Source organism: Tachypleus tridentatus, unplaced genomic scaffold (assembly GCF_004210375.1).
Source record: "Tachypleus tridentatus isolate NWPU-2018 unplaced genomic scaffold, ASM421037v1 Hic_cluster_2, whole genome shotgun sequence".
In the NCBI taxonomy this organism is placed as follows: domain Eukaryota; kingdom Metazoa; phylum Arthropoda; class Merostomata; order Xiphosura; family Limulidae; genus Tachypleus; species Tachypleus tridentatus.
Genome location: NW_027467782.1, coordinates 40,502,250 through 40,527,968, shown reverse-complemented (window position 1 = coordinate 40,527,968; position 25,719 = coordinate 40,502,250). Strand labels below are relative to the sequence as shown.

General features: G+C 33.2%; 2 long non-coding RNA genes across 2 annotated transcripts; one reads left to right on the top strand and one right to left on the bottom strand.

Annotated features, from left to right (window-relative positions):
- Positions 1 to 11,253: 11,253 nt before the first annotated feature.
- On the bottom strand, positions 11,254 to 13,528 carry LOC143242157 (uncharacterized). The gene is made up of 3 exons (XR_013022484.1): positions 13,315 to 13,528; positions 12,980 to 13,058; positions 11,254 to 11,332 (listed from the first exon to the last, which is right to left on the bottom strand). It is a non-coding gene; the product is annotated as an uncharacterized LOC143242157 (long non-coding RNA).
- Positions 13,529 to 17,039: 3,511 nt separating this feature from the next.
- On the top strand, positions 17,040 to 18,620 carry LOC143242751 (uncharacterized). The gene is made up of 2 exons (XR_013023200.1): positions 17,040 to 17,174; positions 17,317 to 18,620. It is a non-coding gene; the product is annotated as an uncharacterized LOC143242751 (long non-coding RNA).
- Positions 18,621 to 25,719: the final 7,099 nt, after the last annotated feature.

Sequence of the window (25,719 nt, the reverse complement as noted above, 5' to 3'; positions counted from 1 at the left end):
TTTACCTCACACATCACATGCCACTTGTTATTTCTGTTTACACTTAATGATAAAAATTCCGAATAAAATATTTCACTAGAAATTGCTTTTGAAATGTTTTGTAGAAATCTAACAATTGTTGTAAATATTGTGTTAGCCTCTAGAATTTACCATCTTGGAAACTTAAAGCGTTAAAACTTCTCAGGTTAACTTCAAAAATTGCTTTTTAAAAGGTAGAGGGCAGTACGAAAATTGAAGTGTCATTCGATTATTTAAAAACCTTAAACAAGAAAAAAAACGATACATTATTAATTACTGTTTTTGTTTCTATAATTGCGCCATCTGTAAGAGTCTTAGTGCACTAATATGTTTTTTGTTTTTTTTGCATTTGTTAATTTCCAACGAAGCTAGATGTCTCTACTTTTGAAATTTAGACAGCTTGTAAAAAACCACCTAACTTCCTAACTGTCGGAATATACCGGGTTTAGTCCAATTGTCAGACATTCATAACCTGAGGTAATGATACAAGAATAAAGGTGTAGACTTTTCTTCCACCACCGACAAAATTACACCTGATGGGTCTGTGAGTGGGTGTGTGTTTTCTAAAGATCGGGTTACCTTCTGAGCCCACCAAAGGGAATCGAACCCTTGATGTTAACGTTATAAATCGGTAAACATACCGCTATATTAGCGGGGGACAATATATTATCTGCGCTACACACTCTGCGGGGGGAAATTTCCATTCAAGAAATGTTTTGTACATTAAATTTCTAGACCTCCCCCTTCATGTTTCTCTACACATTTGTCAAACACCATTAATGTCTGTTTACAAGGAATTCAGAGAGAAATCATGAGAAATCAAAATATACGGAAGTCCGAAAAGTTGCATCCAGTGTCTATGAGGAGTATATTATTAATTCCTATTTGAACTTTTACATCACGATATAGCAGACAGGATAACACAGACGTTTGTAGCTGAAGGTATTATATGGTGTTTAATAGACAGGATAACACAGACGTTTGAAGCTGAAGGTATTATATGGTGTTTAACAGACAGGATAACACAGACGTTTGCAGCTGAAGGTATTATATGGTGTTTAACAGACAGGATAACACAGACGTTTGTAGCTGAAGGTATCATATGGTGTTTAACAGACAGGATAACACAGACGTTTGTAGCTGAAGGTATTATATGGTGTTTAACAGACAGGATAACACAGACGTTTGTAGCTGAAGGTATTATATGGTGTTTAACAGACAGGATAACACAGACGTTTGTAGCTGAAGGTATCATATGGTGTTTAACAGACAGGATAACACAGATAACACAGACGTTTGAAGCTGAAGGTATCATATGGTGTTTAACAGACAGGATAACACAGACGTTTGTAGCTGAAGGTATTATATGGTGTTTAACAGACAGGATAACACAGATGTTTGTAGCTGAAGGTATTATATGGTGTTTAACAGACAGGATAACACAGACGTTTGTAGCTGAAGGTATGATATGGTGTTTAATAGACAGGATAACACAGACGTTTGTAGCTGAAGGTATCATATGGTGTTTAATAGACAGGATAACACGGACGTTTGAAGCTGAAGGTATTATATGGTGTTTAACAGACAGGATAATACAGACGTTTGCAGCTGAAGGTATGATATGGTGTTTAACAGACAGGATAACACAGACGTTTGTAGCTGAAGGTATCATATGGTGTTTAACAGACAGGATAACATAGACGTTTGTAGCTGAAGGTATTACATGGTGTTTAACAGACAGGATAACACAGACGTTTGTAGCTGAAGGTATTATATGGTGTTTAACAGACAGGTTAACACAGACGTTTGTAGCTGAAGGTATTATATGGTGTTTACAGACAGGATAACACAGACGTTTGTAGCTGAAGGTATCATATGGTGTTTAACAGACAGGATAACACAGCCGTTTGTAGCTGAAGGTATTATATGGTGTTTAACAGACAGGATAACACAGACGTTTGTAGCTGAAGGTATTATATGGTGTTTAACAGACAGGATAACACAGACGTTTGTAGCTGAAGGTATTATATGGTGTTTAACAGACAGGATAACACAGACGTTTGTAGCTGAAGGTATTATATGGTGTTTAACAGATAGGATAACACAGACGTTTGTAGCTGAAGGTATTATATGGTGTTTAACAGACAGGATAACACAGACGTTTGTAGCTGAAGGTATTATATGGTGTTTAACAGACAGGATAACACAGACGTTTGTAGCTGAAGGTATGATATGGTGTTTAATAGACAGGATAAGACGGACGTTTGTAGCTGAAGGTATTATATGGTGTTTAACAGACAGGATAACACAGACGTTTGTAGCTGTAGCTGACGTTTGTCATTATTAATATTTCCTCCCTCATTCATCAACTAGTTATTAAATCTTTTTACTAGCAAATTTAGGTAGCGTTGATTAATTGGAATCTTTTTTTTTTTAAAAAAATAAAACCAAAGTATAACCATATATGTTACATAAAATTAAGGACATCTAGTTTTCTATAATTATAACCAATATGTTTAAATCATGTCGTGATGTTTCTAATATTCACTGGTTCTGAAGAGTTTCATAAGAATAAAGATGAACAACAGCATGTTTTATTTCTCTGACATGACGGAACTGTATAAATATCTGAAGACTTTATTTGTTTGTTGTAAAAACAAAGCCACACTTGTCTGTCTGTCTTGGGAATAATACACAGATTTTAAATGTTCTAACAACTTAAACTTACCGCTGTGTCATAGGGGACTTTGTAATTTTTTTTTTGGGGAATTTCGCACGAAGCTACTCGAGTGCTATCTGTGCTAGCCGTCCCTAATTTAGCAGTGTAAGACTAGAGGGAAGGCAGCTAGTCATCACCACCCACCGCCAACTCTTGGGCTACTCTTTTACCAACGAATAGTGGGATTGACCGTCACATTATACACCCCCACGGCTGGGAGGGCGAGCATGTTTAGCGCGACTCGGGCGCGAACCCGCGACCCTCAGAGTACGAGTCGCACACCTTACGCGCTCGGCCATGCCAGGCCCTGGGGCTATGTGAAGGCATCGAGTTAACGGTTTTAGAATTTAGCTTCAAGAATTAAAAAATAATAATGAAGGTAAAACGTTTCCAGCCTTACCTTAGCACTTAACGACAATAGCAAAACGTAACGTCTTAAAAATCATAAGACGTTGAAGACAAAATAAACTTGATAAGACGTGTTGTGTAAGGGAAGAAACAATAAAACTGTTTTCCACCGTCCCTAATATTTAGTTATTGACCACAGGGAATAAAACCAGTCAGTAGCACCTTCCAATTACCTTTAAGAAAAATGATTGACTGTCCATCTTGTATGGCATTAATAATTTATAGAGACGAGGAACTAGAATGTACGATCATTATTTGTTCTCCAACAGCGATGAGTTTCTATAATTAAAAAAAAAATGTTTTTCAGACCAAGCGAACATTCTTTAGTCCTCGTTGCAGTTTAAATAATATAAAAAAAAACATTAATTTCAAGATGTTTCTTTTACGATAAATGGTGAAGCGACTGATGAAATTTTATTAGAAATATAAAACAAATTTATATATTTAAAGTGCTGGATATGAAGAGTTTCAAATTTGTGATTTATGACAGAAAAAATATTTATAACTTAAAATGTGTGCGTGTGTTTTCTTATAGCAAAACGAAATCTGGCTATCTCCTAGGTCCACAGAGGGGAATCAAACCCCTCATTTTAGCGTTGTAAACACGCAGACTTTCAGCTGTACAAGCCGGGCACTAACTTAATATATAATGATATTTGTATCATGAATAATATAGAAGACTTTCTATAGTTTGGAAAGAGTACTGGCAAACTGCCAAGAAAAGAAAATGGAGGAGTGTAAATGAAAGGTCAAGGGTTAAGTGTGTTCTAAATGATTTATCAGGAAGTAAAACAATGTGTTGAACAAAACAGATGAATAATATTTATACAGAGAAATATATATGTTAAAAATGGTTCGTTTGGGTTGAGAAAATATTTTACGAAGAGGAGCGAACAACGTTTCGACCTTCTTCGGTCATCGTCAGGTTCACAAAGAAGGAAAGAGGTTACTGACCGGAAGCTGACCACATTTTGAAAGGTGATGTGTAACTGAGTGTCGGAATCTAAAGGGCGGTGTTAGATGTTTGAATATATAATTTTATATTATTTATTTTATTATTTTAATATAAGTATAAAGGTGTTCCTTTGTATTGGTTTATTTTGGGTTTAAGTTGTTCTACAAGTAAGGCTTTAATTTTGCGTTTGTTTATGTTTGTTTCTTTATTTAGTATTTGAGTGTTTTCTATGGTTATGTTGTGTTTATTTGACTTACAGTGTTCGAAAATGTGTGAAGGTGACTTTTTGTGTTCTTTGAATCTGGTTTTCATTTTTCTACTTGTTTCTCCAATATAGAAGTCGTGGCAGTTGTCACATTGTATTTTATAAATAATGTTGGTGTGGTGTTTGTAAGTGTAGTTTTTACATAGTATAGACCTCAGTTTTGTGCCTGGTTTTTGAATAAATTTGGTATTAACTGGAATGTCGTATTTTGTTACTAGTTTTGCCAAATGTTGGTTATTTGTCTGCTGATGTCGGGAAAATATGGTATGCAGCAGTATATGGTTTCGTGATTTTTTGATTCGTGAAATGTATTTACTCTTGTTGGTTGATTTTGCTTTCTGACTAGGTGTGTACGTATAATGTTTTCTACGGTTTGTGGAGGAAACTTATTGATGTTCATGAAGTATTGTTTTATTTTGTCTAATTCATCGTTAATTTTATCTGATGAGCATAGTTTCATAGCTCTGTTTATTTGGTTTCTTAGTATGTTGAGTTTTTGTTTTGTTTCATGTGCTGAGTCCCAAGGAATGTATAGTCCAGTATTGGTGATTTTTCGGTGGATTTCTGTTTTAAATTGTGTGTCGGTTCTTGTAATTTTGAGGTTAAGAAATGATATTTGATTACTTTCTTCCTGTTCACATGTGAAGTTAATATTGATTCTATGAATCTAACACCTCTTCTTATAATATAGATTCTGACCCTCTATTTTAGGCCACCTGATTCGACTTGAGAAGCTATTCTCAACTGATAACATGTTGTGTCAACATTATTTGACCTTTAGAAAGCTTATGATACTACATGGAGGTATGGAATTTAGAGAAACCTCCACTTATGGGGTTACGAGGTCATCTGCACATTCTTATTAAAAAATTTTCCATAAACAGGCGATTCCAGTTTGTGTGGATTCGACACTTAGCCGTTGTTTTCTACAGCAATTTGGAGACCTCTATATAATTCTCTTACAAATTACATGACACATAGAAAAGAGTAAAATAGTACATTTTAAAAGACTAGTAAGTTTTTATTTACTGATCCAAAGATAGTGTTATATCTGATAGCTGGCAGTCTGTGTACTGTATCATTATTATACGGATAATTAGTTTCTTAGTTTGATTATATAGCATATTATATGTAATTGTCTTAACTCCGTAACTTGAAACAGAACCAACCTGTTAAAGTGCAGGAAGCACCGCTAAAAACTGGGTTTCGTTACCTATTGTGGGCAGAGCACAGATAGCCCATTGAATAGATTTGTGCTTTATTCCAAAACAAACCAAACAAACAAGTACAGGAAGTCATTTAGTGTTTTATTAAACGTCTCTCATACAGAAGTATCATCAGAATTATTACGGACCTGTTAGTTTATACGAAACATATTCTTACACTGTGAAAAAACGATATGTTTTTTATTGTAATTATATTCAGAATCCTAAAAGTTGGAACTGTGAACAAAATATAAATTGTAATGTATAGGAAGTCGTTTAGTATTTTATTTTAGGTATCTGATGATGAAAAATGAATAGCAAGGTTATAGTAACCACATACAACACATCTACTTTATCAACTTAAACAAACTTTCCCGTATGGAGACTATTTTGAAACATATACAGTTGAACTATCAATAAAACCGGACCTTGAACTTAAATTATTGGTAAATAATGGAAAATGTTTTTTGATTGTATTGAATGTGTTACCTGGTAAAAAAGTCTGATAATAAGTTTTAGTTAGTCACATATAAACTAGTTTTGTTTATTTATCTTAAATCATTATAGATTGTTCTTAATATTTAGATGTGAGTTTGATTGTAAAAAAAAAAACGTTTATGAAAGATTAAAAAAATAATACACATTAGGGTCCAGTAGGTTTACTAGAGTGTTAATTATGTTTTGTTGTAAAACACAATATCTAATTCTCAAAAATAACGCCCTCTGTTATAGAGTCATAATATTTACTGTTAGAGTATTACGCTTCATGTCTATATTCAATTGCAAGCCAATTTTTATTATTATACTCAGACATTATACTATAAGTTCAACATTTCTGTCAAATATTGTCAAAGTTAAATATCACGTTACATTGTTATCAGTCTATGTATTTTCATGTATAACGTTAAATAAATCGTGAGTGTATTTTTCTGGAGCGGAGAGTTTGGTTCCCTGATGAACTGCTGAAAATAGAATCTACTGGATATTGTTGTTTTTCCACACCCGCTGTAGCTGTGTTACCTTGAAGCTTCCCCATTCAAAAACAACGAACCTGTGAACGTCGCATTCATGGTTGTTTTCATAAATCTTCACATAAACCACGATGTCACAGTAAAATATTTTTGTTTTCTGTTTGGACAAAACACGACCGAAACAATGAGAAATTCATTTCTCTGACAACCTCTGAAGAAGAACATTTCTTAATATCTAAGTTTTCTTAATATGTTGAAGTAAAGAAGACGACAGGTTAATCATAACAAATACTCAGGTAAGAGTTTCAGATGTTTGAACCTGTAGAGCTTTGCAAAACAGTACAAATGACTCCTGTCAAGTGACAAACAGGAGTATTTGGTCACACTGAACTAAATGTATGTAGTTATGGCCACATGAATAGCGATCTTAGCTCGAATTATAAGGGTCGCGAGTTCGAATCCTCTTCTGATAAATCTTGCAAGCTCTCTCATCTGTAGAGGCTTTAAAAGTGACGGTTAATCTCGGTATGGCCAGATGGGCAATCCCACAATTTGTAAGTTAAGATGTAACCAACGGTTGGCGGCGAATGGTGATGATTATCTTCCTTCTTTCTGATCTCAGCTAAATTAGGGACGACTAGCGCAGATAATTCTCGTGTAACTTTGTGAGAATTTTAATAGTATAACAAAGTAACAAACAGCCCGTCTACATGATTTAGGGTAGAAAAATCATCTATGCAGTCTGTATACCTTAGTGAAATAAATGAAATATCTTTATAGACACCTGTGTTGTGTGTTTTATGTTAAAATATCTAAGTAGTGGTTATAATAGCGTTCATTGAGGTTCGTTTATTCTAATCTTGTAATAGCTAGGTGTGTTCCAGACAATTTATTTGTATATAAACTATATGTGTATATCCGTTATATGTAAACTGTGTGTGAGGGTTTTCAAACAGTTTTGACTACTTACATCCATTCTACCCTAATCACACAACTTCCATTTACAGTTTTATAGTTATTCCACCACTACATGAGCCACGTTAACAGAAATGTTTTACATATAAATAACAAATATTCACTCACAGTTTCCTACTGGCTCAGTGTTTATCTCTCTGCATGTCTCTATAATACTGTAATTTGGTTCTTGACGTCAACTGTTAATGGAGTCATTCTATTTGGCTGCGATGTTCTAAGAACTGTGTATCTCATTAAAACTATAATAGTTAAGTTTCAGTAGAGTTTACATTCCAATAAAATGTAGCTGAAGTAACTAATAATTAAACAGTATTGGGTAATATAATATTTATATCTTATTAGAAAGTTTTTATTTATAATATAATTTTAATGAATATTATACTAAGTACATACCTTAAGTACTTGATTGAATAACTCTTATTATCATGCTGTCAGAAAGTGATATTTTATTTTCATTTTACAAATCGATATTTCGGGACATACATGGTAACTAACGTTTTTCTATCTACTGTTAAACTTTCTTTCTGTGTGTTTTGGTTGATATCTCGGGTTGGTCTTAGTTGTCAGATGCGAAGTTATTCAAGAATGAAAACATCAAGGATTAGAAAATTTTCAATATAAAATTAATTTTATTTTTGAAACGGTATTTAGAAAGCGAAATTTGTATCGTTGAAAAATCACACACTAGATATCGTTTGGTTATTATCATGGTTTTAGAGTTCCTGTGATAACTGTCAAGATTTTTATGTTGAAGAAACAAGTAAAAAAACTGAAACCAGATTCAAAGAACACAAAAAGTCACTTTCACACGTTTTCGAACACTGCAAATCCAAAAAACACAACATAACCATAGAAAAAACTCAAATGCTAAATAAAGAAACAAACGCAAAATTAAAGAAGCCTCACTTATACAAGAACTCAAACCCAAAGTAAACCAATACAATGGAACATTTTCACACCTATATTTACAAATATAATCAAACATCTAAGCACGCCCTCTACATTCTTACACTCAGTTACACAACCCCTTTCAAACATGTGGTCATCTATCGGTCAGTTATGTCTTTCTTTCTTTGTGAACATAACGATGGCCGAAGAAGGTTGAAACGTTGTTCGTTTCTCTACGTAAAATTTTCTCAACCCAAACCAGCTGTTTTACATATATATTTTTCTCTACAAGTGGGTTTTTTCGTCATCAATGATTATTTACGTATATAGAAAGGTGGGAAAATGTTCAAGGAAATCACAAACACTTCAACTGTAACGGTTATAAAGATAACAACTATGATTGTAATGTTTCTTGATTATCTGTAATGACGATAAAACCAACTTGTAGAGAAAATTATAAAGTGCTTTCTATACTCATACCAGCCGTTTTTATATACATAATATTTCTTGATTGGTTGGTTCAGAGTGGTGAGGTTTCATTAACGACCCATCTACACGAACGTAGATAAACACCATGAGCTAGTAAATCCAGTTCTCACGCTTACATTTCGGAACAAAACGCTCAGCCCCAGATAATATAGAATAATCTGAATATAATTTAAGAGGACTTTGAACATTTTCAAAAGACAGTTGACATACTGCACGTTACAATATTCATATATCAACCTTGCACACATTTCATATATTAACATAATTTATTGCACTGTTCAGATAACTGCCGATTTTGTAAAGATAGTTTACATTTGATTTAGGTGCATACTTCTTAAAAGTAAACATTCCATGTGAGTCTACTAGTGAAGGTAATACCAATAAATTTAACTGTTTGTTGACCTTGAACTTGGGACTATATAGTTGGAAACTTACGTTATTAGCTTTCTTCTTGTTTCTGTTCAGAGTCCTTACAGCATGTTTTAAACAGATCTAGCTAATTTTTAAAAAGGAAGCCAAAGGTCTTCAAATATTTATGTCGTTTCTTTACGTCAAAAAATATCACAGTCTGCCATTTAAAATTCATTATTATAACAAAAAACAAACAGTTCAGAATATGAACAAAATACAATTATTTGACATTGTGAACAGGAACAAGAAGATATTGTTGAAATAATGCCACTATTGGTGATTGTTTTACAACAACCCTTCTGGCATCAGAGTAGCGAGAAACTTAAATTTTCTTTCATGTATCATAATAATATGTTGTTGCTTGAGTGTTTAGTGAGTTATTGTTTTATCATTAGAATCAACTTGAAGCACCTAATAACGAAATATAGATTTGTAAGTTCTCACACTTATTGCTGGATCACAGGTTAACCATTAAACGTTAGGAAAAATATAATGTTAACATTAAGACTTTGTGATTGTACTCACGTGTGGGTCAGAGGCAGATGGAGAAATGTAAAGGTAGCCAGTTACTGTTGTGTTATAAGAATACAACTGATATATCTGTCCTGGAAACTTACTGTAGGTTACAACAACATGTAGATATCAGTAGCAACTGGAATGTAAAATGTCTAGAATGTAGACTCTGGTGGACATATTATTAACTATAATTTTGTATTTTGTAATTTACAACACAATAGAGAATGCTCATATTTAATATTTAACGAAATGTAAACAAGTAAACATGTAAGAATGTTTAAATGTCTTGTATAACATCTTCCGAACTAAAAAAAATGTCTATTATATAACGTATTGAAGGAAACAAACAAACAGCTGACACATTTTAAAGAGAGAGAAATGTTACTATAGAGTATTTGTACTGACAAAATAAGTTATAATTACAGTTAACCAACAGGTGAGACATGAACACCATGTGTTCACGAGAGTAAGAATTACACTTTTACATTTTAGTTTCTTGTTGAGAAAGTTCGGTAACTTTTGTTATCTCGTATAGAAATAAAACTACACATAATTTTAAACTAGAATTAACTGTTTCTAGTTTTGATATGATACACTAGTCAACATCGTCTTCCACCACCTCTTGGACAACTCTTATTAACCGAATAGTGGGATTTCAACGTCATTCTTATTGTGTCTTCTGTATACTGTATAGAAATGCTCCACAACATTATTACACTAGGTGTTTTAAAGTATTTTCACAATCTTTCATTCTGATTTAGTTTCACTTACAAGTGAGTGTGAGACTCATTTTTCATTATTTTTGTCAATTATTATAATTATCCGTTGTAAAGTACTGACTCTATATTATAGTATCAAACATAAATTGTTTTCAAAATATTCTGAACCATAACGATGACATCTCAGTATTATGAAATCATACGTTATATTGGTGGATCGACATGTTTTACTTCCTACTTATTACAATGAATTAAAGGCACCTAACACATGTTATTTTGTCATATATAAACCAGTGTTACTTATTTATATTCAATCTTTATAATTTGTCGTTAATTTGTATACGTTAGTTTGAATTTGAGAATATTAATTAAAGCTGTTAATTCATTTCATTTTTGTAAACTTTAGTTTTCTTTCAGGGTCACTTCTATAAAGATATAAACTATTTCTCGTAACGAGATAAAACTATATATACCTTCCTTGAGTCATTGGTTATCATATGAGTTTACAGTTTTACGATTCGGGATTCAGTCATTCTGGGGTGTTAACAAATAGGATAGATCAATGTGTAGCTTTGTGCTTAACAACAAATAGCCACAAGAATTATTTGGTTTGTTCATTTTTATATTGATAATAAAATCGCATGTGAGTTCTCAACTGACCGTACACTATGTGGTAGTTTTTCTGATAAACACATAAATAGAACAACAATTACACCTCAACATACCTTCACATCTTGTGTTGAAAGACCGATTACTTCTATAGATTCTTGTTCTGCTGTAGAAAAACATGGAACTGCAATTTAAAAAAATGGTGTTTATACCATGAGAGACTTTTCTCAGACCTGTGTTGAACATCCTGCCGAAGTATTATTCAGTGAAGTAGTTCGTGAAATACCATATTTTATTTCATGAACTGACGAGAAATATAAAAAAAATGTTTCTTTATTGTGACGAATTTGTAGAGTTTTCCTTTTGCGAATTATTAAAGGAAAAAATGTAAAACTGACATATAAATTTAAACATAGTCGTAACATACATAAAGTGCAGTAGGCCCTTGAAATGGTGAGGGTAACACTGTCAGTAGTATAATAAGATTAGAGTGAACAATCACTTGTTCAAATATTATATAGAAAAAAATGGCTACTTTTATGTAAAATACCTGGTTTGTATACTAGTGGGCATTTCATTCACAATCATAATATATTTTTATAATTGATAACGTAACAGGGAATATGTTTTATGTTTACTTTTTAATAAAATAAAGACAAGTATACATATAAAAACATTTAAAAATTTCTTCCATACTGTCTGGTTTTGAATATTTTTAAAGGTTAACTAAAGCTGAAGATAAAATAAATAAATACAAAAGCTCGAGTAGTACAGAACCCTCTGTTGGTATGTGGAGGAACCCTCTGTGACACAGTGAGTAGAACCTCTGTGACACGAGTAGAACCCTCTGTGACACAGTGGTATGTGACACAGTGGATGTAGAACCCTCTGTGACACAGTGGTATGTAGAGTAGAACCCTCTGTGACACAGTGGTATGGTATGTAGAGTAGAACCCTCTGTGACACAGTGGTATGTATTCGGGATTTACAACTCTTGTGGACAGGGTTTCATATCCATGATGGGCTGAGAATAAATACCGAATTTTGTAGCTTTGTAATTGATTACAAACATAATATATAGATCAGAAAACTTCTTCAGACAATATAAAACAACAACAACACAAACTCTATAAAATTCTTTTGCCTAGCGGCAAAGGAACAAAGTTTTGTTTTGTTTGTGTTTTAATTTCGCACAAAGCTACTGGAGGGTTATGTGTGCTAGCCGTCCCTAATTTAGCAGTTAAGACTAGACTAAGGGCAACTAGTCATCACCATCCACAGCCAACACTTGGACTTCTCTCTTACCAAGTAATAGTGGGATTGACAGCTACGTTATAACGCCCCCACAACTGATAGGGAAAGTATGTTCGGTGCAACCAGGATGCGAACCCGCGATCCTCAGATTACGAGTCGCATGCCTCAACACGCTTGGCCATGCCGGGCCTATTGATTAAGAAAAATACGTAATATTTTATAGCTTTAAAAGGTTTGTTCGACACCGAGTTAGTTTTCATGACATATTAACTGCTAAAGTTTCCTTGGATTGTTTTGAATTTTGCGCGAAACAACACGTGGGCTCTCTGCGCTAACTTTTAAAGCAGTTATAGACCAGCGAGAAGGCACCTAGTCAACACCAACAAACGACAACAATTCGGTTGCTCTTTTATCAACGAATAGAGACATTGACCGTAATATTTTAGTCCTTCCCCACGGTTAAATGGGTGAGTGTGTTTGGTGTGACGAGAGTTCAAATCAGCGTCTCGCAGATTGTGAGTAGAGCGCCTTGACAACCACTTGACCTAAGAGTCATGATTTACTTCAGAATGCATACCTTTTGGTTATCACAGCCTCTGGAGGAATTGACTTTTCTTGTAGGTCGCACCGGATGTAAGTGATTGTTTCAGACTCCTCTAAAATAAAATGAAAAATGATGATTTATACATAATTAAGTAGCATTTAAACTAACTTTCACATCTATTTAGGAATCTAATGTACTAAATAATTAAATTCAAAATACAATAACAACAACTTCTACTCTAGGTAGATTATTACTTTTAATAATTATGTCGTATCAACCTTTGGTATGACATCATCATAAGTGCAACTGTTATTATTGTCACTTAAAATTAACAGTTACCTCACTTTTATTAAAGGGCAAACACTTACAATATATTAAATTCATCCTTATCCCTCCTACCGACATACCATTTTATGCCAGAAATTTCTAACGAAATATTTAGCCTCTTTAACAACTTAAGCACTGACATTAAACCTTGAAATAATATAAACATCGTATGACCTAACCCTAAATGCTCAACAAGAGGTCTCAGTAGAATTGCACGGTCGTCATTGCGAATATCTTCAAACATTCACTTTGGCATGGTCTATATAAGCGTTTGCAGAAGGCTGGCTCGAATGTTATTCCAAGTGGTGAAGATGACTTCACGAAGATCATGCACTGTTTGGAATTGACGTTGATCATTTCTTTCGACTTCCCTTGCCATCCACCCCAAAACATTTTCAATGGGGTTCAATTCGAGCGAACACGCTGAATGGCCCAAAGGAAACACGTTATTCGCTATGAAAAGTCCTTTGTCCTGCGAGCATTGTGGATTACAGCGTTGTTCTACTAAAAGATCCAGTCATTTCCACACAAGTGAGGACCTTCAGTCAATAAGGATGCTCTCTTGAACAAGCCAATGTCGGCAGCTGATGCTTGACGCCCCTGTATAACCTGAAGCTCCAATGCTCTATGGAAGGAGAAAGCACCCCAGATCATGATGGAACCTCCTCCACTGTGTCGTGCAGAAAATGTCTTTGGTTGGATATCCTTATCGTGCCAGTTACGTTGAAACCCATCTGGGGCATCGAGGTTAAATTTTTTCTCATCAGAGAACGAAACCTTCGTCCACTTTTCTACGTCCCATGTTTGGTGCTTCTCAGCAAAATTTAACCAATGTGTTTCGTAGTGTGAAAGGAGGCATGGCCTTTAAAGACGTTTATGGTTTTTGAAGCCTTTCTCTCATAGATGTCGTCTTATTTTTCTTGAGCTGCATTCTACATTCGTAAGGACCTTAATCTGGTTCGACGATCGGCTGGTGTTTTGCCGTACAACCCGTCGAATCCTCTTGCTCAACGCCAACGAAATTTTCTTGAGCCGACAACTTAAAATTCTCGTTCCGGAATCCCTCAGCATGTTTTAAGAAATTTGCAACAGCAGTTTAACTACGTCCAATCTCATCAGTGATGGCACGTTGAAAGAGACCTTGCTTTTGCAGTTCGACACTCCTGCCATGTTCAAACTCTGTCAACTTTTTAGCCTTTGCCATGTTTTTACTCAAAATAACACAGAAGATATTAGTGTTAGATGCTGAAAATGCTAATGCTTGAACACAAATGATTGAATTTCGTTATGTGTTTACCGATTAACGCTTCGTTTCAGTAAAGTCTTAAACTTTTGACCAGCTAGTATTTAGGCTAATTTAATTTTGTTCACATTTTCCTATTAAATGCTAAAAAAGTTGTTTTATTTTCCCTTTTTTATTTTCATATTTCGAAGCTTTACTCAAATAAGTGGTTGAGTCTGATAACGCAAAATTCATATTTTTTCTATTTGGCCAGCAGTGTATATCTGTGAACCATTGGAAATAACAAAGATAAAACATATTTAATGAATTACGAAACAGAGATGCATTTCTTTAAAAAAATATGCCAAGACCTTTCATAATTTTTGTTTTGTCTGAGATACATTTATTAAAGAAACATATCTGCTAGATCGCAACGAGATGCTGAACAAGATTTTCCTTCGTATTAAATATTTTAGGCCTGCAATAAATATGATTTGCTTTCTACGTTTTGATCCTTTATAAGTAAAAGAGTAGCCCAAGAGTTGGCGGTGGGTGGTGATGACTAGCTGCCTTCCCTCTAGTCTTACACTGCTAAATTAGGGACGGCTAGCACAGATAGCCCTCGAGTAGCTTTGTGCGAAATTCAAAAACAAACAAATAAATGCTTTACCTCTAAAACTATTACACCAATTATTTAGATGTTTTAGACGTAATGAGGTTTTATATAACAGCCAGAAAGGAAATGTTGCTGTAACGATTGTTCTCCATTAAATCATTTGAAACTACTGTTTGATTTATTTCATCGTGGTGGATATAATATTGGAAGTTGTACAACTATATAATTATTGTCATCATCACGGCATGTAGATTAATTAAGTTAAAGGTTGAAATGGAACTCAGGTTCAGTTTGCTTTCGTAAAGATAAACTAACTGCTTCGTTTTGGCAAAAACACCTGACTTTGTTTCATGCTTGAAAAGAAATAAGAGGTCTAGTTCTTAAAAAATAGAAGTTAAGGCGTTGAAAGAAATGTATTGATATGAAATAATTATTTGAAGATTTATTTTCCCCGATTTTGAATTAAAATTGCTTGAGAAACCTTTATTATGGATGTTTTGTCGAAGGGAAGTAACTGAAGTTGGGATGGGTTTTAATTCCACACTTTGAATACTTGTTTTGAAGTTTTGCAATTGACGTAAATATGATAAAAGTGACGAAGAAGCGGTCTACAGACAAAATAAATAATGTGGAATTTTTTTTTCACTGAACTATTAAAATATTTTGCCTGTTCTCTTAATACTAGACAATTGAGAAATAGAAATATTTTACATTTTTCTTTGAAGCTTTTATGCACATAATCCAAGTTTTTAGGCTTGTCGCTAGCCATTGGTTTTATTTGATCCCAGTAAAACAAATATATATATATTTCAACAAAACTTTGTTTGTCTAAAGTTAAGCCAAATCTGCACCTTTTTTCATAATAATGTTAAAATTGCAGTATTTGAAAAACCTTGTTTGATGTATAATATTTCCTATAATATTGTCTCCAAAACACAAACTGTCAATCAATTCGAAGTTGTATTGTGTCTCGGTGAAAAAGAAATTTAAATTCGTTGCTAGCTTTTTGTTATCGTCTCATGGAAAATATACTTGCAAAAACACTTAACATAGATGTTTCAGTAAAAGTTTTAAGTTAAGATAATTCCAAAGAGAAAAATTCAACTACAAAAGAACAGATTGAACAAGAGAGTAAAAAATACTGCGGAAATTGTAATTAAAAACTGTAAGTCAAACTATCAAGAAACAATCCGAAAGAGATAGATATTGTCAAACAATTACGGAATGCTAAATTAGAGACGGCTAGAGCAGATAGCCCTCGTTTAGCTTTGCGCAAAATTAATAAAACAAACAAACAAACAAATCATAAAGCCCCGATACTTTCTGCAATCAGAACGCTCAGATATAAAACGGCCAAATTATTTATAATTATTCTCAGATTATTGACATTTAATGAATTTACTGTCCTCGACTCACTTTCTTATATTAAATAATTAAAGATCTTCATCCTCATAATGGATGTTTAGTTGGTAGCTTTGACGTAAGTTATTTATTCACAAACAATCCTTTGGGTTCGACCATTGACATTGGAAAAACTCTTTCCAGAGAAGTCGTTTGTTCATGGCTTATCTAAATAACAACTTAGATCTATAATAATTCATTATTTAGATAACAACCATTCTTTTATTTAATGGAAACATTTAAAGCGTTTGTCGAGATTATCGAAAGAATACGATGATAAGGTTATTTTGCATTAATTCATTATCTTAGTTGTTTTACGCCTTTTAAACTTAAACGAAATCAGTAATTGCTTACAAAATCTAAGGTATATTTTTACCAGCTAATTCCCTCTAGAGAATTTAGTGAAATATAAATCAATTTTTTTACCTTGTTTTGTTTATATTAATAATTCTTGATTAGTTTGTTTTTTTGTGTTTTGTTCAACTTATTTATACGGATAATTGCTTCTTCTAACACTTTTGCAGCTATATTCCTAAACTTCACTCTCCATTCGAATTTTTGTGTTCCTTTTTTTGAATATCCGTTAAATTGCTTCGATACGGTGACGTTTAAGAAGTATTAGTTTTTGCACGTGAGGTGGTTCTCCAATTAGATGTATTTGTGTATGTATTTATTTACCAGTTACTTAGCTTTTATAAGAATTTTAGAATAACCTATATATATTTTCTTATCTTTTTAATATTAATCTTTCATTGAAATGTAAATCTTCTATTGTATGTTTAATATATTTTAATACTTTTTCAGTCACCTGGTGATGCTCCTAGTAACTGCTATTTTTCGAGCCAGAAATAATCCTAATAGTTAACGTGAAACACTAAGGAACATTTTGAAATGAAACAATATATGAAAACAGAATGTAACGTAGTTAGAGCAACGAGAAATACAAATTCTCGTTGTTTGTGTACATACAGATTCTTCTACCAAAGGTAAATTTGAAATGATAACCCATGACGGAGAAGCCTAATGTTTTGCTAGATTGACCATATCCACTGCTGTAGGCCGCAGTTTCGTCTGTTATAGCTTTATTTGCAATCTCTAACATATGGTTTCAATTGTCTGTAAACATTGTGAGGCATCCTTATATATTTTAAATTTCTCACATAATCGTATGTAGTAAGGAGAGTGCAAAAGCCTACATCTCTGCTTAATTATGTAATTCGATTGGTAAGTACACGAGAATCACAAGAACAAACACAATTTGTAGACTTGTGGAACAATAAAACAATTCAACAGACCAACCTGTAAGGGCGGATGATTGTATGCACCATACCCCCCACCTAAAATGAAGGGGGGATGAATACCCCCATCCTCCAGAATCTACGCCCCTGATGAAGATGACTCAAGAGCAACATGTAAAGAAACTTTCAGCTGTATGTTTAGACCACAACAAGGTGACTCTATAAAAGTAAAAGGATTATGCCCTCTTGGACGCTGCATTAATTAAACAGAACCGGGAAGAATCTTTGACAGCTTGAAGATGCCACAAGTATGTCCTGAAGCTGCAGATGACTTGATTTTCCCTGAAAAACCAAGATGGCACTTAGATCAAATATCGATAACAAGAATATGAGATTAGCTACAAGAGACGAGTGATGATTCACTATATCTAGTTGTGACCAATGGATAATCAGAGTAGTTTTTGTTGTAAGTTCTTGCCCACGATCACAAAAGATTTGACCAATTAAGTATTGTAACTGCTTGTGGGTATTTGTACCCATTATTTGGTAGATGAGGAAGATACTAAGGTAAATTTGAATAACACCTCATGATACAGCCAAAAAGTAGCCAGTCTCTCCTGAGAACGAAGTTGTCCCTAAATTGGATGCAAGTTCATAGAGTAATGAGACAACCAACTGTTTCTCACCTGAACTTTCTGTATGTATTCTGATCCCATTATACCTAAGCATTGGTTATCACATTACTTAGTACAGAGGTAAATGAATATTTAGTTAAAATGTTAAAGTAAAAAGGTTAATCTCTTTGAGAAGATGCATGTTGGATGTAACCAACAAGTATATGAAAAAGTTAATAAAAGAAGTAGTCTCAAACTGCTCTGCTTAAAGATTATTTATGAAGTCATTTCATGTCATATTCATAGAATAATTATTGGTAAAAATCAGTTAAATTAACATATTACAGTATATAGAAAAGCTAGTGCATTTAGGTCACATAATGCTTAATCAATGACTTGTGTCATGTTGCTAAGTAACAAAAGAAAACTACAGACTTTCTGCTGTGCAGTAGGTGCACTTATAAGGTGCCAAATATATTTACATATTGGAAGTTTTCATTATATTCCTAATTTGCCTGTGTATAATACATGGAATTGTCATTGTAACCATTCTAGTCAACCACTTACAAAACTTTATCACCAAAGTCTAAACTATTAGTGTTTTATTTTCTGTCACACAACATTGTATCTACTTGTGGTTAGTTATATTCATGGCATCACAGAAAACATATTTGGTACAAGAAAATTCATGATCATTCCACAGTAAACAGTACAGTACCTATGATAATAGACAACTGTTTTCTGTAATGTATCACAGTAATATATAGATCATTAAGGTGACTGTGTAAAACAATGTAATGACAAATAATACAAATATTCAAAGAAAGGCATCTTATTTTTTTCTGTAAAAGCAGAAAATGTGCAAAGCAGATATTTTTGAACAACAACAAACTCCAAACAACATCTAAAACCAATCCTGAACTTTGCATTAATTTCAAAAGTGAATGATATGTTTATGAGGAAAAACAATTACATTTACTTTGGACATATAGTAAAGAAGTTAAGAAACAAGAGTCTTAAGGGTCTTTGAATAGTTTGCAAGATGGTTGATCTGAACTTAAGCTCACCATCTTTCTAAGGAACCAATTACAGTGGAAAAACATTGTGTTGTGTGAGGGTCTTATCATGGCCATTAGGCTGGACAAACGTCCATATAATTCAAAGTAAAATATTTATATACATAGAAATAAGTTCTTGAAAAGCAACAGATATTACAATAAAAATGATGTAATATTTATTGCTAATGAAAATGTCCATATGATGCAAAGTGAAAGTCATATAGATAATAAGTTCTCAAAAAGCAACAGTGCTTACTATAAAAATGATGTAATATTTATTGCTAATGAAAATGTCCATATGATGCAAAGTGAAAGTCATATAGATAATAAGTTCTCGAAAAGCAACAGTGCTTACTATAAAAATGATGTAATATTTATTGCTCATAATTATCATATTCAGAAACATATAAAGTGTCTCTTTTCTGATACATTTCACAATACAGAAACTTTAGCAGACAAACCAGAAACTGAACTCTGAAAACAGCATAGGCATAATCGTTTACTTTAGCATAGAAATATCACATCTCATCATGATAGAAGGTACTTTAAAATCAAACTTAAATGAAACAATTTTTTGCAACATACACTTTAAGCACCCGATTAAACAACACTCCACATCTTCGCAAAACACTTATGTAGTTGATTCTTGGTGTCGAGAATCTTCTACAAACTTAGAGAACAGATGATACTTTGTCAATACACATCCAACAGAAAACGTTATCTTTGTAAGGAAAACCTACACGGAAACATTTCACTGGAATTTGTGTGAACTTATAGAGTCAGAATATGACTTAGACTAGTCTGAGTAAAAGTAATTTTATGTCAGGATTAAAATTGGTTTTCATCTTTCATCACAATTCATTTGCATTACCTTTAGGAGTTCTTACATGAATGTCAGAAGTTTTTTTTTGCATAGAACGTTATATTTTTGTTATTTTATTTACCCTAACACTGTACAGGGTTCATTTAGTTAACTGACCTTGCAATTACCACACAAAATGCAAAATAAATATAAATTATCCTTTTTTTCTTTTGAGAATGATGCATAAAATTACAGTTATAACAAACAGCCTCAGGCTTGTAACACTTTGCATCTTATTTTCTTTCATTTTATTATTTTACTGCTGTTTGAACTATATGTAACCAATAAACCCGTGTAACAAGCTAGAAATCACCTAGTCAGTATATATAGTTCATATTATGGTGCAGAATAGCTTCTTGCTTGCATTCTTCTTGCATAAATTAATCAGTTATTTTTTATTTATTTTTTTTCATTGATATTCCTGTATTCAAACAGTTTTATAATTTTTTTACATTTTAGTCACTCTTACAACAACAAGTAAAAAATACAGAAGAAATTAAGTAATTTACAATTTGTGGATCTTGTACATTTTGCAGTCAAACTTGAAGTGTCTTTAAAAGTTTACCATAATTTTTGATAGGGCTGTTTTTAGTACTTTCCTGAATGTATATTTTAAATAAAAGAAGGCGTTGTGTGTAGGTTAGACTTATTTATATCTGAGTAAAACAAGGTAATTGCTGGCTATAAAATTATATTGTCTTAGCAGTATTTATAATAAAAGTTTGTAATTGCATTAAAAGTATTAAAACTGAAGAGTTGAAATAGGGTTAAAAAGATTATCTGATTTGTGAAATTTGGAGCAAAAAAGTGTTATAAAGAAAAGTGAAGATTGACAATTAATTTAAATATTTCATTTTGAAATTAAGAAATTAAAGCTTATGTTAAAATCTCATTTGTTGACCATTGTTTTCAAATAGCTACATGTAATTCCTGCCACCATTGTATAATACCATATGTACAGTATTGCCAAAGAAGGATTATGAGCTCCTTATGCTGAGGGTGAACCTTATACATGATAGACTGATTTGCCATAAAGAATATACTTTTGGTTATGTAATTACCCTTTATGACGGAAGTCTTCTATACCCCAACAGTTTTGCACACCTTCAGAACATGAGGTGGTCATGTGACTACCCTTACCAATGGTACTGCACCATCTGTGTTGGAACAACTAGCTCACTCTATTGTTCTAGCACAACTTACACTTTCTTGATCAGCATTCTACAGGGTGGCCTGTAAGTCCCTACCCATCCATATATCTTATGTATCTGTGTGCTGTCCCTCATTTATGCTGCACTCACGTACCGATGTATTTGTCACAATACGCTCTTCAAGTGTAAATGGGCTTACATCGACCATATATCTCTAAAAAAAAAGAAACAAATTTATAACACATGCATAATTGAATATAACATAATAACATATGGATGGGTAAAGACTTACGGGCCACCCTGTAGTGTACAGATGTGTTTTTAATTTGTACATGTGACTACAAAATTTAGATTATGCTTAATCACCAATTTTTATCAGTTTTAACTTCCTGTGTTTAATTTCTGCTGTTTTTACTCATTTGTTTTAGAAATAATTCCATTTTCCAAATTCTAATTTTTCATATAAATATGAAATTTATAATGGCAGGTGATGAATTTCCATCCATAGTAGCCATGGTTTTGACACAATCTCCAGTTCTCAGGGTTGATGATGTCTGTTGGGGAAACACAGGCTTTGATTTTTGTAGGAAGGTTCTAACTACTGTGCGGAGATTTCTTTCTGTTGTACTTTTTATATACTTTCATGTAATCTCTTGGGTAAGGTATTGTTATTCTTCCTAGAAGGTCTGTGGTAAGTTTTACTCCCTCCCAGTAGGTATATACACATTTAGAAAGTCATTTTAGCTTTTGGATTGGTCTAATTTTCCCACTCTTTTAGTTTCCTCTTTTATGTTTCATATGTTCAGTATTTTATATGCAAAAAATGGCTCGTTTGGGTTGAGAAAATATTTTACATAGAAGAGCGAACAACGTTTTGACCTTTTTCGGTCATCGTCAGGTTCACAAAGAAAGAGGTAACTGACCGGAAGCTGACCACATGTTTGGAAGGGGTTGTGTAACTGAGTGTCGCAATGTAGAGGGCGGTGTTAGATGTTTGAATATATAATTTTATTTATTTTATTATATTAATATAGGTATAATGGCGTTCCTTTATATTGGTTTATTTTGGGTTTAAGTTGTTGTATAAGTAAGGCTTCTTTAATTTTGCGTTTGTTTATGTTTGTTTCTTTATTTAGTATTTGAGTGTTTTCTGTGGTTATGTTGTGTTTATTTGACTTGCAGTGTTCGAAAACGTGTGAAGGTGACTTTTTTATGTTCTTTGAATCTGGTTTCCATTTTTCTACTTGTTTCTCCAATATAGAAGTCGTGGCAGTTATCACATTGTATTTTATAAATAATGTTGGTGTGGTGTTTGTCAGTGTAGTTCTTAGATAGTATAGACCTCAGTTTTGTGCCTGGTTTTTGAATAAATTTAGTATTAGCTGGAATGTCATATTTTGTGACTAGTTTTTGCCAAATGTTGGTTATTTGTTTGCTGATGTCAAGAATATATGGTATACAGCAGTATATGGTATCGTGATTTTTTGATTCGTGAGATGTATTTACTCTTGTTGGTTGATTTTGCTTTCTGACTAGGTGTGTACGTATAATGTTTTCTACGGTTTGTGGGGGGAAACTTATTGATGTTCATGAAGTATTGTTTTATTTTGTCTAATTCATCGTTAATTTTATCTGGTGAGCATAGTTTTATGGCTGTGTTTATTTGGTTTCTTAGTATGTTGAGTTTTTGTTTTGTTTCATGTGCTGAGTCCCAAGGAATGTATAGTCCAGTATGGGTGATTTTTCGGTGGATTTCTGTTTTGAATTGTGTGTTGGTTCTTATAATTTTGAGGTTAAGAAATGATATTTGATTGCTTTCTTCCTGTTCACATGTGAAGTTAATGTTGGGATGTATAGAGTTAATGTGATTGAAAAAATTAAGTATGTGTTCTGTAGACTTGAATTCCGCAACCGTGTCATCTACATATCTGTACCAGTATAGTGGTGGATGTAATGCTGTATTAATTGCTTGTGTTTCAACTTGTGTCATAAAAATATTGGCTAGAACAGGTGATACTGGGTTGCCCATTTGTTTGTATATAGTTTTGGTTGTTGAACATGAAGTTTGTCTTTATTGTGGTGAATTCTATGAGGGTTGCTAACTGGTTACTGGGAATGTCTATAGTTGGGTCTCGGATATAGAGTTCTAAGGCTATCTTGCAGGCTTCAGCAGTTGGAACTTCTGTAAAGAGGGATATAACATCGAAACTGGCCATTAAGGCTTTATGATTAAGTTGATTTAGATTAGATTTGAAATTAAAAGAGTCTTTGATGAATGAGCTGGCTGATGTTACATATTTGGAGAATGCCTATGCTATGTATTTACCAAGATTGTAATTAAACGATTCATATGTTAACATTATTGGTCGTAATGGACAATCTGGTTTATGAGGTTTGGGGATGCCGTATATTTGAGGTGTGCGTGAGTTGGTTTTACGTAGGTAGGAATAAAGTGTTGGTGAAATTGTGTTGGCTTTTTTCATTTGTAGTAGTAATTTGTTCAGTTGCGTCTCGTGTGTCTTTGTTGGATTTGTGTGTATTGGTTTAAATTTGTTCGTGTCTGAGAGAATGTTATTCATTTTTTGTATGCATTCATCCGTGTTCATTATTACTATAGCATTACCTTTATCTGCTTTTAGAATTTTTATGTTTCTGTCTTGTTTTAGGTTTTTAATGGAATTAATGTCTCTTTTTGTAAGGTTGTTTTTTAGTTTTACCTTTTGTGAAATTATGTTGATGGTTTTGTAAGAAAATTCTTTGAAAAAATCGTTTAAGATGTTGTTTTTAGGTGTTTCTGGAAAATATAAATTTGTAATTTTACCTGGGAAGTTTGGCTGTTGGATGTCAATAAAATTATCAATAAAATTACATTGCGACACTCAGTTACACAACTCCTTCCAAACATGTGGTCAGCTTCCGGTCAGTTACCTCTTTCTTTGTGAACCTGACGATGACCGAAGAAGGTCGAAACGTTGTTCGCTCTTCTGTGTAAAATATTTTCTCAACCCAAATGAGCCGTTTTTGCATATAAAATTCTCAACAAGTGGGTTTCTCGACATCACTGATGTTCAGTATTTGTTAAGTTAGATTATTATAGTTCTTTTATCATCTCAGATACTTTAGTTTCAATTTGCTTTGTCTCATTTTTACATTGTTTTTGTTTAATTTTCTATACATGTCTAAGTTATGTAGGATCATTACTGTTTGGGTAATTATAACTTTGACCACTTTTGTGGGTGTGTTGGCTCATTATTTGTACTTCCTTTAACTGTTTATGTTTCCAAGTTGCTTTTTCTTTACTACCAGTCACGTCTAATTTGTGATTGGATTTGAGTTTTAAAAATAATTATTATTAACTTCTCATGTTCTTCAGGGTAGGTTTTACTTTTGTGTTCTTTGTATTTTTTGAGTGGACTAACAAATTTGATGTTTATTTATCTTTTTCCTTTTAAGTTCATTTAGTGGTTTTGTACTTTAGGTGTTGCTTATTATTTTTTTGTTTTAAGTCCATTTTCCTAGTTAATAGGTTTGTTATTTTTCTGGACAACTGTGGTCTGTTGAGTAAAGCAAATAAGGATTTTTGCCTATCCTTACTGACTCCTGCCTTCTATAATCAGGGTATTTCTGCATAGGGAATTGCACACACCCATAGCACTGTATCTGCTGTGTCATTCCTCTGGACTCCCCCAACATGTATTTTATTCCCTTTTCTTCTAGTGGAGTAGAGGAGTCCTTTCCACTTCCATTTACCAGTTCTTGGAGTGGTGGACCAAGGAAGATTCCTCCTGAGTAGTTTTTGTACAATAAACTAAAATTGAATTTCTAGATTATGTGTACCCACTCAACAACAAGAGGGCAAGCATTGTTATTCTTACTGTGATACTTAACAATGATACACTGAAATATAACAATCAAGATCCAAGGAAACTTCCCCTGAACATTTTTTGCTCAGGCTGACTGTACTTGTTGCTCACAAAATTCTTATGAAAGGTGTTTCCACAGGATATTTTCTGTCCAGATGGACTGCACTTGACATAATGTCTTAACCCAAGACACTTCATCTGCATGTTTTATACCAGCACTTGACCAGATTATATTTATACCAAAGGTGCTACCTTTTGGTTGTTACTAGGGAGACCACTCTTGTTCATCAAATAGTTCTCATGCATGGTCCTTCCACTGGATGTTTTTTGTCTGGATGGACTGTCATTATCTAACATATCCTAAAATGCTTTCTCTAGATGTTTTTCCTGGTAGATTACTCTTGACCATAATATTTTATCT